Source organism: Tupaia chinensis, unplaced genomic scaffold (genome assembly GCF_000334495.1).
Source record: "Tupaia chinensis unplaced genomic scaffold, TupChi_1.0 Scaffold144731_1, whole genome shotgun sequence".
NCBI classification, from domain to species: domain Eukaryota; kingdom Metazoa; phylum Chordata; class Mammalia; order Scandentia; family Tupaiidae; genus Tupaia; species Tupaia belangeri.
This window is the reverse complement of record NW_006204591.1, coordinates 678633-696245: the sequence shown is the minus strand read 5'-3', so window position 1 is coordinate 696245 and position 17613 is coordinate 678633. Positions and strand designations below refer to the sequence as shown.

Genomic DNA, 17613 nt, shown 5'->3' with positions numbered 1-17613 from the left:
GACAACCATCCCCTGCAAACAAGTCCGCTCCCGAGATGGCTTCCGCGGCAAGTGCAACAAAAGTGGCTAAATGCAAAAGCCCCAGAAGTGGCCGAGCCGTATTTTTAGGAACTTACCAAACAAGTGGGGAGAAGGCAAGAGCGGAGCCCGGGTGAAGGGACCACGTTGGACTGAGCAAAGATTACAATACATTCTATTTAGAGTGCATTACATCACCCCCCCGGTGACGTCACGTGGGATTCTCTGGCGGACCTTGTTGCACCCGCCAGGGAGCGGTGGCGGCGGCGGCGACCGCGCAAGCAACAGCTTGCAGAGCCCAGCGCCGTGTGACACGGTCCCTGACATTAGTGGTATGAGTCAGCTTGGAAACAATCCTGATGGTTTCAGAGAGGACCACGGAGGAGGCGCGACACGGGCTCTACTGCGGAGGGGGCCAGTGGGGTTTGGAAGGTGTAGGAATTGTGGTAGGGGTAAGGAAGAATTGGGGAGGCGGATGCTGAAGGATGTGGGAAAAGACTTTCTGCTAGAAGAAATGTAGATGCTTCCCCCTGCCCTCGCCAGAAGAGGTCCCTCTCCTTTTTTGCCTGCGACAGTCGTGACCTCATTACCGTGTTCCCTACAGCCTGGCTTCCCAGAGCATTCACTCAACATCCCTCCCACCTCACCTCCAGGGGAATAACTTCCTCATTGTGCACACTTACATGGAATACTCAGCCCTCACCCTTTCCAAGGCCCCCACCACACCCCACCCCCGAACCCCGCTTCGCTTCGTGCGTCTGAGAAGCTGTAGGGAGAGCTGCTCCTGAAGGCGAAAGGTGAATCACCGCTAAAGCCAAGAGACGCGCCTGATGGAGACTGGGCGTCAGAGCCGGAAGGCCCGTGGCGATCACTTCCACAGCCTCCTTGGGAACTGGCCCAAGCTCACGGGCTGGGAAGCCGCAGAGCCAGGGCCAGAACTTAGAAGCCCGGTCCGCGAGAGGAGCTTGGCGTCTGCAGCATCAGCCAGTTCCTATCGTTGTCCCTGTCACCTTCCCCATCACCATGCCGACTTCATGCCCTTTCCGAAGTTCTCCCTGTGAGTAGGGTTGCAAAAGGAGACATAAGCTACATTCCAGCCCCGACCACAGTGACCCTTGCACCAGTCTACACTTTAGAAAACACACACCCCTCCTTTCTCCCTGTAAGCTGAGTACAAAAACGAGAAGTAGGACAGGTGTTATAACTATTTCCATTTTACAGATGAGCTAAGGCGGAGTCTAGAAGGTTAGGGGGCTGGCCTAAGATCACCTGAATAATTAGTGGTGGCACCAGGACCACCCCAATTGCTGTTTGCAACCCCAAACCCAGCTGGGTTCCCTTCTACAGGAGTGACCATTCCCTTCTTGTGGGTTATGGCTGCTAAGAACATACCAGCTAGGAGTTGGGTCTTTGCTTAGGAACAGTTTAGCCCCCATTAGCACACAGTGATCATTCCTGACATTTATGTAACATTGGACATTTACATAGTACCTCTTGTCCCAATGCTTCAGAACAGTGACTGTGCAGTTTGCCAGAGGATCATGACTGGACTGGCTAGACATCTTAATCTTAATGCTCTGCCTGACTCGGTCCATCTGAGCCGGTTTTGACATACTACATGGAAGAGCTTTGTATTTCTTATTTCTTATCTGTTTTTAATTGTTTCAATTTCCCCCTTCCCTTTACTGTCTCTTGAAACCATGGAGACTGTTTTCTTGGTTCCTAACAACTTTATTGAAAACTCTTCATTGAGTTTTCAACTTGTTCTTTTCCACATGTAGCCCTGGAGGAACTGCGAAAGAAGGGTTCCAGTCTCAACCTGAGTCTGAACCCATAAAGCTTTAAATGTGACAGCTCAGTTACCTGAGTTGCCGTAGACTGTGGCCATAGCCTACTCAGGAAGCAGCCTCCTTGCCCACATTCCGACTCGATTACCAGTACAGCTTTTTCCATCTAAAGCAGGAATCTACCTCCTTCTCTCTACAAAAAAAAAAAAAAGAAGTTGGTGAGTCAGTCAAGGGGAAAACTTAAGGCCAAGAAAGGATCTAGTGCACCATATCCGAGCTCAGTCTGAGAGCTTATCTTTCTCCCAGCTCACAGCTGTAGATCAGGGAATGCCAGAGGACTTCAGAACGTTCATGGAACATGTATATTATATATATATATACATATATATATAAAAAAAAACTATGCATGGATTTCCATTTTTTTGTACCCAAATAAACTTGTACTTTAATTCCGTGTTTTCATGAATTTTTGAAGTCCCCCCATAGAATAGAGACTTGAATTAGCAAGCTGAGTGATCACTAAGCGTTGAAAAACCTGTAAGCAGTTAATAAACACTAATTTAATTTCCAGTATTTTCTAAACACAAGCATACATGTATATGAGTTTTAACACAAGTCATCCATCAGTTTTTTTTGTTTTGTTTTTTGGTTTTTTTGGAGAGGTTTTTGCTATAGGGCATGTGCGCTCGCCAAACAGACAGAGACAGACAGACAGAAAACGAGAAATCACCCCCCAGGGGGGATGGTCACACCGCAATCCCTTCTCCTCCATTCTCCTCTAGGGATCTTGGGCACGAACGCACACGTGAGCTTAAGCCACCGGGTCCGGAACTCAAACTGTGGTCGACTACGTGGGAGTCCAGCGACATAGCCATTACGTTAACCGCTGGTCCCTCCATAAGTTTCTAATACTATCCAAATCATTTATTGATTTTGAAGTTACTGCTTACCTTTTGTTTGACGTGCTGCCACTGGGTACATAACTCCCTGTCAGAGCCAGGATTTGACACAGGACATGTGGCGAACTTTCCAGTGACTTCCCCAATAACCCGATAATCATTAGGTTACTGGGAGTCTCAACAAGTAGAGAATTTCACCTCACATCAGCAATGTCGTTCATGGTGTTGACTCCTCGCTCAGCTTCTGCTGAACTGAATGAATTTCATTTGAAATCTTTCTAGCCATTGTATTGAAAATTTGGTTACAGATCTCTGTAACCAAAAAAGTCACACACATGCACACATGCATGCATTTTTTTTTTAAGTGTAAATTGAAGACAAAAGGCTTTATGAGCACGGACTCTAGTGTCAGACTGCCTGAGTTCAAATTCTGGTTCTGCTCCTTGAATTTTTTGGTGTTTTTTTTTTTTTTTTTAGAGATTTTTGCTATTGGGTGTATGTACTCACTGGAGAGACAGAAAGACAGAAAGCGAGAAATCACCTTCCAGGGTGATGGCCACATCGTGCAATCCCTTATACTCCATTCTCCTCTCTGGATTTTGGATACACACAAACACGCACCCAGTATGAGTTTTAGGCCACCAGGTCTGGGACTCAAACTGCAGTTGACTATGTGGGAGTCCAGGAACTTAACCATTATGTCATCTGTTGGTCCTTCGAGTTTTAAATAAGCTCTGGGTCTCAGTTTCCTCATCTATGCAATGAGGAGATGGTGCTAATTACAGTAACTCCAGTTAAGAGTTATATAACTGGGGTTAAGAATGGCGCTTGGCACGGCAAGTACTATGTCAGTGTTCACCATTTTTCTATTAATGAAAGTATTACAGGGACCAGCAGTTAGCATAATGGCTATGTTGCTAGACTCCCATGTAGTAGACTGCGGTTTGAGTCCCAGACCCGGTGGCTTAAACTCACGCCGGGCGGGGCGTGTGTGCCCAAGATCTCAAGAGGACAATGGAGGAGAAGGGATTGAGGCGTGGCCATCCCCTCTGGGGGGTGATTTCTCACTTTCTATCTCTCTGTCTCTGTCTTTCTGGTGAGCACATGCTCCCTATAGCAAAAACCTCTCTAAAACAAAAAATGTATTATGGCTAATGCTCTCAGAGGTGAGCATTTGGTGATTTTACAAAACTTAACCAAGTCAATGAAAAGAAAAACGTTGGACCTGCCGTTCTCCCAGTTCCACACTGTCCTGCACACACATCAGTAGTGCCAAGAAAGCTGTCATCTGTGAGACTGTGCTCACAGAGCCCTCACGTTGTGGACACCCATGCCTACCTGCCTCACGTTCACCCGGACTCTTATAGGATTTCTCAGAGCTACAATTCCATGGAGGCTGAGATTCCCAAGAGCAGCCATGCAGGGGCATCTCTAAGGGTACTTCAGTGGTGGTGGTCATAGCATGGGGCCTTTGCCCTCTGGGGACCCAGTGCCACCACCAGGAATGTCTTATTACCCACCAGGTCTCCACCCACTAGGGCCTGCTGGATATGGGGAGACAAGGACCCTTACACCAGAGTCGAGGTAACTGACTGGGATACCACTGAGTCAAGGTCCTCCCCATTCACCCCACAGAACCCTCACCACCCATTATTCCTCACAGGGTGGAGGCACAGACAGGACAAAAGCTCTCTCTCTCTCTGGGTACCACTGGTGAGGCTGAGGAGGTTGGATCTATGCGGGACTAACTGACACCCATACTGGCCAATGAGAACAGGTGAGACGCCCCTTTAGGGAATCAGGGGTTAACCCTTTATTTGCTGGATCATGAAGCAATGGAGGAAGAAAGCTGCGCAGCTGAACTAGCAGGAAGGATGAAGTGAGGGGTGTCAAAGCGGTAGGTATTTGCCAACCCCTGTTTAATATTTTAACAAATGTACAGCCTTTGTTAGTGCTTCTCCACTGAGTATCGGGCCTGAATGGGACTGTTCCCAAGGTCTTCAGATGGGAAGAAATTCTTTAGCCCCACGCTTTGGATTCAGTCGTCTCTCCCGGCATTCTACATACGTGAGCAGATCTGCCTGATGTTGGGGATTAAATGAGAAAGCTCTCCTTCCCAGCCCCTCAGCGGCCACAGAAGTTTTCAAACTAGTGCTGGAAGCAGCTAGCACCTGTGGAACTTGTTAAAGGCAGTTCCTCGGGTCAGACCTCCCTAGGGACCTCAGTTCACAGTTTGCCCTTGGGCCCAGGATTCTGCATTTGTGATTCTGATGCAGGTGGTCTAGGAACTCCACTTTGAGAGACTCCGGACTAGCCAATGCATAGATGGGCAGTGACTGGCGAGCAGGTGGGTGAAGGCCCAGGAATCACATCAGCCCACAACTAAAATACACGAGCTGGGCTCAGATGCTTAAGACCAAGCCACCTCAGCTTCCATAAAGACACACACAGCCCTAGACAAGGCTTCTTCTCCTCATCCAGTTTGCACACATACTCAGAATGACCCCCTTCCCATTTTGTTTTTTATTTGAGGTTTTTTTCTTTTTCTTTCTTCTTTTCCTTTTTTAGGTTTTGCCATAGGGCATATGTGCTTGTTGGACAGAGACAGAGAGATGGTGAGAGGGAAAGTGAGAAATCACCCTCCAAAGTAGTTGGCTTCTCCACTATTCTCTTCTATTCTCTTCCTGGGGTTCTGGGCAGACACATGCACATGTTCAATGTGATTCTCAAGCCACTGGTCCTGGACTCGAACTGTGGTCAGCCATGTGGGAGTCCAACACCTTAACCACCATGCCATCCTTAAGGCTTTTGTGAACTGAGGAAGGATGCTGCTGCAGCGCACTCTGTGGCTGAACCCCTAGCTACACCCTGACTGGGAGGTTCCCCGTTCGTCTAAAATGGCTCTTTACCACATTTCTTCATTATCTCATTTGAAGAAATAAAGACATCCAAATAAACGGAATTGCAAAATGCATTCGAAGACAGTCAAGCATGACAAGTTAGCTACCGTTTACCAAGCATTTACTCTGTGCCAAGCCTTGGGCTAAGAGCTTTGTGTATGTTTTCTCAGTTAATCTTCACAACAGCCCTGTGAAGTTGGAAATATTCTCATTTACAATGAGGAAAACAAGCCTTGGCGAGGGTGATCTCCCAGAATTGCACAGCTGGGGCATGGCTGCGCGGCGAGAAGAATCACACCACTGATGCTGATTCCAGTGTCAGCTTCAAGGTAGCCTGTGCTATGATCCTCCTGAGTCCAAATCAGTTTGAGGACACAAGAACCAGAACTGAGAACAAATCAGAGCTAGGCAGTGAGCAGAAGGTCACCAACCTCCACCCACACTCTGTGCCTGGTTAACCAAGAACTGCTCCAGACAGAGCTGGCTTCATGGCCACCAGTAACAGAGTTGCACCAGGTCTCATGCTCAGACAGGCTCCATGCTGGGTTTAAGGATTTGCTGTAGGCATCCTGAGATTCTTAACAATTTTATCTTTGAACTTCTCTTTGTAAACGAAGCTGGTGGGACACAGAGCCCATGCACAAACAGAGATTCACGCGCTACGTGTGTCTACTATTCCACTGCCAAACAGCGCTCACAGTGCCTCATGGGCACACAATTCTGTTGGACCCAAGATGCAAGTGCAAGACAAACTCACTACGTCTATGATTGAGTGGGAGGTGGGGGAGTTCGGAGAGCCCTGAGAAGCCATGCTTCCCTTTCAAACCAGAACTTTCTTGGGATGTAGAAAAAAGGCAGTGGCAATTTCTAAGGAACACAAGCAGTCAAGCCCTCTATCTTACTCAAGTTGGGACCCTGTATTAAGGAATCACATACGCTGTAGGTGATGGCACAGAAGAAAGAGAAAGACAGGGCAGGCCATGGCTCCTTTTCCTTTTTTCTTTCCCTTACCTATGAGCAAACAGAAAACAGAGTTGGCAGAACGCATACACATCAAGAAGTGAAATAAAGCCATCTGTGTTTGCTTTGTGCAGTTCTGGTAGAACAAATATATACGCACTTACAAGCTATGAAATGCAAATTGTGTGATTTGACTGATTTCACATACAAGTTACCTGATCTTATATTTACATCTAAAGAGGGCTTTGCGTGCTGTGAAGATGAACAGTAAAATTAATACTAATACTTTGACATTTCGACTTTTTGTTACTTAGAACAGCAATAGCAAAAAAAAAAAAGACATTGAGTTGGGTGAGCTGCTGGCACAGTGGTAGCACAATGCTCTGTAAGGTTGGAGCCACAGGAAGGTCTCAGGTTCATGCCCTGAGGTCTCCTGGTGCACACCAGGTGACTGCCTGTGATCCCAACTGGCTGAGACTGGGACTGCATGGGGCATAAAGGTCCTGGGTGGAGTGCCCGTCTCTGTCTGTCTGTCTCTCTCAGAAAAAAAGAAAAAATAAAAACCATGACAAGGCAAGAGATCAATTACTAGAAGAAAGAAAAACTGTATTTTTAATGCTTTCAGCAGCACTTACCCTGTGCCTTTTTCTTTTTTTAGAGAGAGATCGTTTGCTATAAGGCACATGCACTCACTGAAGAGACACAGAGAGACAGAGAGACAGAAAGCGAGAAATCACCCCCAGGGAGGATGACCATGCCACAATCCCTTCTCCTCTAGTCTCCTCTTGGGATTTTGAGCACACGCACACATGCACCTGGTATGAGTTTCAAGCCACCAGGTCCGGGACTTGAACTGTGCTCAACTATGTGGAAGTCCAGCGATGTAACCATTACACCATCTGCTGGCCCTTCCCCCTGCCTTTTTAACAGGGGGCCTTGAGTTTTCCATTAGCGCTGGGTCTGAATATCATGCAGTGGGAAAAAAACCACGTAGCAGACCAAGCCCTGACTACAGATATATGACTAATCTTCCATTGTGCTTCCAGTTCCACGAGCTCCGTGCTGAGAGTAAAGGAAACAGAGCAGGAGGTGTGAAAGTCTCAGTTTTGCCACTTAGTAGGTGTGTGACGACGCTGGCCAGTTTTTTTAACCTCTTTGACTTTCAGATTCTTCATTGATAAAATGTTACCAGCATCTCCTGACAGGATATTGCAAGGATTCAGTGAGTTAATATGCACCAAATGTTTAAAGCCAGTAATTACTGAAAAAAGCATCAGGTACTATTGATATTATGCCTTATAAGGTTTGGGGGAGAATTTAATAAAATGATTCATGTTAAGTGTTTAGCCCTGTGCCTGGCATTTAGAATGTGCTCAGTACATGTTAGTTACATGAAATTCACATGTAAGATGTAAGTTCTATGAATTGGAATTGAGGGAGCAACCCAATTAGCCTTTACGTCAGGGGACTTGGTATACAGTACCTAGTATTTGAAGGAAATGATACGTTTAGATGAATAAATTCACACTGAGTTTGTGGGTGACAGAGCAATTTTACACGGGCTAATGTGGCTGAAGCCGTAGAAATTTCTAGTCTTGACATACAAATGCATTTTCACACCAGTGGTTAATAATTATTAACTCTTGTATGATTAAAAGTTGCTAGAATCACTTTTTGAAATCCTAACAGGTATAACTGAGAAATACTCTGCTCTTTCAGTGGAGGTGGGAGTGCATATCAATTCCGAAATGTTTAGCAAAGGGCAGCCGGGTCACTTGGCTCAAGCTTGGAGGACCTCATCTAAAAGGTCATCAGTTTCTGATAGTTTGACCTATTCCTATGGGGAATTACTGTATTCATCGCCTTATAAAATTTAATGTTTTTCTCTTGAACCTGGCTGAAAATCAGAAGTTTCACCTATCCCAGAGAGTATTCGAGTGTTAACATCCCCATAAAAGTGACACTTATCATAATGTGTTCCTTTCTTCTTTTTTTTTCTTTGCAAGAGAGACTTGATTAAAGGGAAACCACTCAATCTTTTTTTTTTCTTCCTTCTCTGGATTAAGTGAAAGAGATTGACATCTGGTCTGAATAATGACCCAGAATAATAGTGCTAAGTCAGCACTCTCCAAAAGTTCTAGTCGTTTCCTTAAGATCAATGGTAAGTGGAAAGTAACGGTTTAACAATAATTAGAGATGTGTTATATATATATATATATATATGTACACACACACGGAAGGTTCATTTAGACTAAAACATTATTGATAGCACATAAATTAATATCGAGTGTCACCTCACATGAACTGGTATTTCCTAAACCATCTCTTTTTATATCATTGCTAACCACCTCGTGTATTGCTGATGTGGGAAATTATTCTCACCTCTTGGGAAGCATTATAAGTACCTTATTTAAATGATTTTGAGAATTTCAGTAGCTTTTAAACCTAATTGAGCAGTGATTTCTCCTCGTCTAACATGATACCGTAACCTGGACAGTTACTCTGGACCTTATTTGACTCATAAATATGATCCACTGGGGGGTCAGGAAAGATGAAGCTTCCCCACCTCCATTTTACTCCCTGACCTTGGTTTGAAAATATTCTGCCATAGCTTTTACCACAGTCCCCTTCCGTGACACTTACAGAGGCTGCGGTATAAGCAGTACACTGGGACATTGTGCTGTTTAGCAAAGCCATCGATTTTCTGGGCTGCTGCGGCTGTTTAATGCAATGTCAAAGTTGGAGGGAAAGGGGAAAAAAAAAAAAAGCTCTTATTTGTGAGCAACCCCTCTGGGTCAAGTCCATTTTATATTTTATCTCATTTAATTCTGACAACTCTGGGTAAAAAAGTGTTATTACTCCTGTTTTCTTGATGGGAGAATAAAACTCAGAGAGGCTGAGTTATTTGACCAAGGTCACACAGCCAGTAGGTAAGGCAACTGGCTTTTAAAGGAAGTTCAGAATCTTCACTGTTCATCACACCCTGCTGTGGTTTTTTGTTTGTTTTTTGTTGTTGTTGATTTTGTTTAATTTCAAGATGCTCCATCTCTCCTTTCCCCCTCCTGTATAGCATAGTTTCATTCTGATGAGCAGACCCACTCACCCACACATACACACACAATGGTGGAAAATGCTGTGTCTCTCATGATCATTTTGTTAGGAGTTGTATTCTTTTCTAGGCTAATTCATGCACGTATGGAGGGGAGCAGTAGACTGTTTAAAACACAGGATTCTGCAGAGGAAACACCCTGGCCCTCAGAGGGGACCCAGCCACATCACAGACTGTGTGAGGGGGTTCTTGACCCAGAGATCCAGCCGCTGGCCTGAACACTTACTCCGGGAGTGAGCTGATGTGCTTAGCCCCATTGAGAAGACATATCAGCAGAGGCAGAGAAGACAGCAGCTGCTGGTAGGGAGCCTGGAGGGATGCTCCAAACACTGACCACATTTTCCAGAGGATGACAAGCTCAAAAGCATGTAAGTGTCATCATCAGACAGCTGAAACCCTAGGACCCTATTTATTTATTTAATGACAACAGTCACTCATGCATTTTTCTTTTATGGCCCCAGATCTGGGAGATGCTACATAACTTAAACAGTTTTAAATTATGATTTGAGAAATGCAAGGACTTACACTTCCTCTCCATAACCAAAGAGGTTCCTTTATGGTTCTATCTATCTCTATCTATCTATCTATCTATCTATCTATCTATCTATCTATCTATCTATTATCTATCTATCTATCTATCTATCTATCTATCATCTATCTATCTCTATCTACCTATCTATATCTCTATCTATCTATCTATCTATATCTATCTCTCTATATCTATCTCTCTATCTATCTACCTCTCATCTATCTAGCTATCATCTCTATCTATCTATCTATCTATCTATCTATCTATCATCTATCTAGCTATCATCTATCTAGCTATCATCTATCTCTGTCTATCTATCTATCTATCTATCTATCTATCTATCTATCTATCTCTATCTATCTATCTATCTATCTATCTATCTCTATCTATCTATCTATCTATCTATCTATCTCTATCTATCTATCTATCTATCTATCTATCTCTATCTATCTATCTATCTATCTATCTATCTCTATCTATCTATCTATCTATCTATCTATCTCTATCTATCTATCTATCTATCTATCTATCTCTATCTATCTATCTATCTATCTATCTATCTCTATCTATCTATCTATCTATCTATCTATCTCTATCTATCTATCTATCTATCTATCTATCTCTATCTATCTATCTATCTATCTATCTATCTCTATCTATCTATCTATCTATCTATCTATCTATCTATCTATCTATCTATCTATCTATCTATCTATCTATCTATCTATCTATCTATCTATCTATCTATCTATCTATCTATCTATCTATCTATCTATCTATCTATCTATCTATCTATCTATCTATCTATCTATCTATCTATCTATCTATCTATCTATCTATCTATCTATCTATCTATCTATCTATCTATCTATCTATCTATCTATCTATCTATATCATCTATTTGCCATAGGGAGTGTACACTCTCTGGAGAGAGGCAGAGAAAGACAGTAAGAGAGAAAGTGAGAAATCATCTCCGCAGGGGAGATGGACGTACGACAATCCTTTCTCCTTCATTCTACTCCTGGGATTTTGGACACGCACACATAAACACCCGGCATGACTTTTCAAGCAGTAAGTTCTGGGACTCTAATCTTTGTTTGCCTTGTGGAATCCAGCACCTTAACCACTACACCACCATTGGCCTCTCTCTTTTATTTTTTTTAATGGGAGTATTTTCATTTTTTTCTTCAGATTATAAAAGTAAGATATGCTTGTCGGGCCAGCAGGTGGCATGGATATTAAGATGTTTCATCCACATGTCCAACTGCAGTTCAAGTCCCAGACGTGGTGGCTTGAAAATTACACAGTACACATGTGCATGCATGCCTAAAATCCTGACAAGAGACTAGAAGAGAAGGAATATGGCCATCCACACTGGGGAAGTGATTTCTCACTTTCCCTCTCTCTTTCTGTCTCTGTTTCTCTCTGGCAAGTGAACACACCTTATAGCTAAAAAAAAAAAAAAAAAAAAGAAAATTTGCTTATAAAAACCTCAGTTAACACAAAAGTATACAAAATAGAAAGTTAACTTTTCCCTATAATCCCATCTATTGATAATCATTATCAATAGTTTGATGGATATTCTTCCAAAAATTATATTGCACACATAAAATGCATAAATGTGATCAAACTACATATTCTGTTTTCAAACTGCCTGTGTTCTCCACTTTATCATTTATTGTGGACATCTGTCCACACGAATACTAGAATATGACATCATCTTTTCTCATGGTTATGTAAGATTCCATTGTTTGGGTTCAACCAATTCACTACTAATGAATATTCATATCATTTCCATTTTTTTTTGCTATTATAATCAGTACGACAATGGACAACTGTGTAACGTCCATACATATGTTACTACTTTTCATGGAAATGATATTGCTAGGGTCACAGGTCATGCATATTTTACATTTTGTTATACAGTCCTTGACAGCCTTCAGAATGACAGTACCAATGGCCTTTCCAACCCACAGTAAGCAAAAGTGCCCCTCATCCCCACAATCTTAAATCAATACATTGCAAAAGTAATAGGCAAAAGTTAATATCATCCTTCTTATTTCAATTTGCACTTTTTGCTTACGGGTTATGTTGAACATCTTTTAGTGTGTATCATCCATGGATAACTTCTCTTCACATGCTTACCTTTTTGTTTACTTACTTTGTAAGATCTCTTTCTATATTAAAGATATAAAATCTTATTCTTACTCATTTATTTTGTATATCTTTTCCAATTTTCTTTTGACTTTTAACTTTGCCTATGTTATCTTTTGCCATCTAGGATTTTAACATTTTAATATAGTCAACTTTAAAAAAATTTTGCTGGGACCAGCAGTTGGCATAATGGCTATGTCGCTGGACTCCCATGTAATCAACCATGGTTCGAGTCCCAGACCCAGTGGCTTAAACTCATGCCAGGCACGTGTGCATTCTTGCCCAAGATCCTGAGAGGAGAATGGAGGAGAAGGGATTGCAGCATGGCCATCCCCCCTGGGGAGTGATTTCTCGCTTTCTGTCTCTCTTTCTTTCTGGTGAGAGCAGGCGCCCTATAGTATAAAACTCTCAAAAAAAAATTGCTGATGAAGTATGCATTGCTAGAGAGAGAAAGGAAATTGAGACAGCACCCCCACATGGGAAATAGTCACGCTATCATCCTTTCTCCTCCCTTTCTTCCTCTTTCAGGATTTTGGGCTTGCACACACATATGCCCAGTGTGTTTTTCAAGCTATCAGCTCTGGAATTCAAACTTCTTGGTCAGCTCTGTGGGATCCATCCTCTCTAACCACCACATCTCAAGTTGGCCTTATATAGTCAACTTATTGTTATGGCATCAAGACACAAGGTCATGATTAGAAAGACTTTCTCCACCCTTAGATCTCTGTCATAGCCTATGTGACCTCTTTGGTTCATCCCATGCTGTGAGTTTAGCAACTGCAAAATAATAACATGGGTAAGTATATGTAATAGAACTATGGATGGGAAGAAAAAAGGTGAATTACTTAGTCTTACCAAATAGCATAGTTACATGATCTTACTTTAATTTCAAGAGAAAAAACCTTTCCATGTTTAATCATAAAATAGAACTTTAAAAGACACTGACAAGTCCAGGCACCATTTAACATAAAGTAGTGTATGTTCTCCTGATTAGCCATGAGAAGAGCAGTACATAAGGCTGAGTGGTTTTTAAACTTGAAATCCATGATGATTCCACTGGTATGGAATAGAAAAGTTTCATTTTTTAAACCTAACACAACATCTTGGCTTTTGTGTTTAGTTGTTAGAATTATCACAGGCAAATTCAATGATGTTAGGTCAACAAAGTTAGAGCTTGACTTGCCCAGACTCTCCCCTTCCCCACCAAGAATCCCATCATTCTGGAAGGATTCTTTTTTTTTTTTTTTTAAGAATTATTTTATTTAATTGTATGTATTTATTTATTTATTTTTTTAAGTTTGACCAGAGAGAGACACACAGGAAAGAGGGGGAAAGTGAGAAAACAAGCCACCAGCTCTGGGACTGGAACTGTGGTCAGCCATGTAGGAGTGTCCAGCACTTTAACCACCATGCTACCTGCATTCCCAGAGGGATTCTTTTTTCAAATTATATCAGAGTGTGCATGCTTGCTGGAAAGAACAGGACAATACACCCTCAATGAGGCATGGTCCCACCACAATACTTTCTCTTCCACTTCTTCTTCTGTCAAAATTTGAGCACACACACAAGCACCTGGTGTGTTTTTCAAGCCCCTGGGGTCAGGATATGAACTGTGGTTGGCCATGTGGGATCCAGCTCACTTAGCCAATAGGTCATGGGGCTAACCTTATTTCAGAAGTATTCTGTGTCTGCCTTTCCTTCATCACCTAGGGCACTACTCACAAGGCCTAACACAAAGAAAGCACTATAGCTGCAAAACACAACAAAACGAAATTCCAAACCTGGGTTTAATTCATTGACAATGATGGAGGAAATGGCAATTCCATTGGAGGGAGTAGAGCCTGGTGATTAAACTTCTAGCTCTAACCTCAGATTTTGTGAGTTCAAAGGGAGGGAGAAATGAGGAGTTAATATTTAATATTTAATATTTAATGGATATGGAGTTTCTGTTTGGGATAATGGATTATTTCTGAAAATAGACAGTAGCGATAGTTATACATCACTGTGAGTGTTCTTGGTGTCACCAAATTGTACACTTAAAAAAGATAAACATGGTAAATGTTTATGTTGTATGCATTTTACCATAATGGTACAAAATTTTAAAAAAATTCTACTTCCACCTTTCACTAACTGTATCGACAAGTTACACATTTCTCTCAATTCTTCCTCCTTCTGCAGAATGGAGGAGGTGGTGATGATACTGGCCTCACAGGGCCGTCCTGGATAAATAAGTCAGGGAAGACAGACTTTCAGTGACTCATAATAATCAAGGTCAAATGTTGCTATGATGGTTTATGACTTTATGAATCTTGTAGTTAGAAATCTCTTGCATTTGTGGTATGGTCTTCTATTTGTACCATTTTACATAGAAGCTATCAATTTAAGTTCAGCTTGTAAGACAGACTTTAATCTGTTTGATATCTCACACAAGAACTGACTCTTAAAAGATGCCAACGGATCATTAGTCTAAATAAACTGACCACGTGGCAGCTGTGACCTATGTGGGTCTCCTGGAAGCAAATCCTCACTATTCCACAATCTGGAAGGAACGGGAGATGCTGTATACTCTAGAGACGGGCTCCAACCCAAGGGGATCAGAGAGATGGGATCCTCACATCTGCTTATCTTTTAATGCAGGTCCCACCCTATCCCAAGTTTTATTTTCCCAAATAGCTCCTTCTGGAATATAGTTGCCATCACTCGCTTCTACTGTCAAGGGGCGAATGGTGGGAGAAATATCACTCTGTAAACCGGCCACTAGGCACTGTTTACCCAGATGAATGTCACACACCCATACCCATATGGGACCTAAACTAAAGCTTTGGACTTTTCTCCCATTCACATGTTCCATTTTTTTCTCTGTGTTTTTATTTTATTTTATTAAACTAATTACACTGCTGTTTTAAGATAAGTTCTTATTGAGAACTCAGTTTCTACATATCATTAAACCTTTCAATTCAAAGTATTATCGTGAACAAAGAAACTAAAAATAAAAATCTGTATATCTTGATGATGACATTTAAAATGTACTACAAAGTAATTTACGCTAAAAAAAAAAATAAAAATAAAATAAAACAGACCCAGGACAGCCAAGTGGTGTGGTGGTTAAGGCAGCAGGATCCCCCATGTCTGACTATGTGGTTCGAGTCCTGGACCTAGTAGCTTGAAAAACAGTCCAGGCGTGTTGTACATGCATTCTCAAAGGCCTGAGAGGAGAATGGAGGAGAAGGGATTGTGATGTGGCCATCTCCCCATGGGGTGATTTTTCATTTTCTTTCTTTGTCCCTTGGGACCACCCATGCCTTGTGGCAAAGTTTTTAAAAAAGAGACAGAGAGAGACCTACGTTTTATTTTTTCCCTCTTTTTATGCTGAAAACCCAAATGAATAAAAGCTTAATAATGCAGAATATAGGGAGGAGAAGAGAAAGGGAGACCAATGAGGGAGATATAAACCAAGGTAGGAACAAAGAATACAGACGGTTTGGTTTCATTCTTACAGTGTTAGTGGGTATTCTTAACTTGCCACAGTGAAAATCGACAAGTTACACATTTCTCTCAATTCTTCCTCCTTCTGCAGAATGGAGGAGGTGGTGATGATACTGGCCTCACAGGGCCGTCCTGGATAAATAAGTCAGGGAAGACAGACTTTCAGTGACTCATAATAATCAAGGTCAAATGTTGCTATGATGGTTTATGACTTTATGAATCTTGTAGTTAGAAATCTCTTGCATTTGTGGTATGGTCTTCTATTTGTACCATTTTACATAGAAGCTATCAATTTAAGTTCAGCTTGTAAGACAGACTTTAATCTGTTTGATATCTCACACAAGAACTGACTCTTAAAAGATGCCAACGGATCATTAGTCTAAATAAACTGACCACGTGGCAGCTGTGACCTATGTGGGTCTCCTGGAAGCAAATCCTCACTATTCCACAATCTGGAAGGAACGGGAGATGCTGTATACTCTAGAGACGGGCTCCAACCCAAGGGGATCAGAGAGATGGGATCCTCACATCTGCTTATCTTTTAATGCAGGTCCCACCCTATCCCAAGTTTTATTTTCCCAAATAGCTCCTTCTGGAATATAGTTGCCATCACTCGCTTCTACTGTCAAGGGGCGAATGGTGGGAGAAATATCACTCTGTAAACCGGCCACTAGGCACTGTTTACCCAGATGAATGTCACACACCCATACCCATATGGGACCTAAACTAAAGCTTTGGACTTTTCTCCCATTCACATGTTCCATTTTTTTCTCTGTGTTTTTATTTTATTTTATTAAACTAATTACACTGCTGTTTTAAGATAAGTTCTTATTGAGAACTCAGTTTCTACATATCATTAAACCTTTCAATTCAAAGTATTATCGTGAACAAAGAAACTAAAAATAAAAATCTGTATATCTTGATGATGACATTTAAAATGTACTACAAAGTAATTTACGCTAAAAAAAAAAATAAAAATAAAATAAAACAGACCCAGGACAGCCAAGTGGTGTGGTGGTTAAGGCAGCAGGATCCCCCATGTCTGACTATGTGGTTCGAGTCCTGGACCTAGTAGCTTGAAAAACAGTCCAGGCGTGTTGTACATGCATTCTCAAAGGCCTGAGAGGAGAATGGAGGAGAAGGGATTGTGATGTGGCCATCTCCCCATGGGGTGATTTTTCATTTTCTTTCTTTGTCCCTTGGGACCACCCATGCCTTGTGGCAAAGTTTTTAAAAAAGAGACAGAGAGAGACCTACGTTTTATTTTTTCCCTCTTTTTATGCTGAAAACCCAAATGAATAAAAGCTTAATAATGCAGAATATAGGGAGGAGAAGAGAAAGGGAGACCAATGAGGGAGATATAAACCAAGGTAGGAACAAAGAATACAGACGGTTTGGTTTCATTCTTACAGTGTTAGTGGGTATTCTTAACTTGCCACAGTGAAAAAGAATTGTTAGCAGCCAAGAGTTATGGTCTGTTTTAAAAATAAAAAGAAATTGCAATTAAAATGATTAAACTAAATAAAACAGACACAGGAAACATACAGAAAAAAGTATATTTCCTGTGTGCTAAGCCTCTGATCCCATTAAGTACTTAAATAATATCTTCCTGACATTATGACTATATAAATAACATATTTCTTTCATATTTATGACATCAAGAGATTATGTTACTAGTTTATGAAAAATATATTTAACGTGCAACTTTGAAATGACATTGATATAGATTAGTATATACTATAGAATAAGATTCACATGCAATATCAGCTAG

At 41.8% G+C, this 17613-nt stretch overlaps 1 protein-coding gene across 3 annotated transcripts in view; it reads right to left on the bottom strand.

The window, feature by feature from the left end:
• CREB5 (cAMP responsive element binding protein 5) overlaps positions 1–177 on the bottom strand; it is a 516790-nt gene extending 516613 nt beyond the window's left edge. For 2 of the 3 annotated variants that reach the window (XM_006167341.3, XM_027767819.1), the window contains exon 1: positions 117–177. The gene's annotated coding sequence lies outside the window, so the exon portion shown is untranslated. The remainder of the gene's footprint in view (positions 1–116) is intronic. The other variant, XM_027767818.1, reaches the window with a different exon arrangement.
• Positions 178–17613: the final 17436 nt, after the last annotated feature.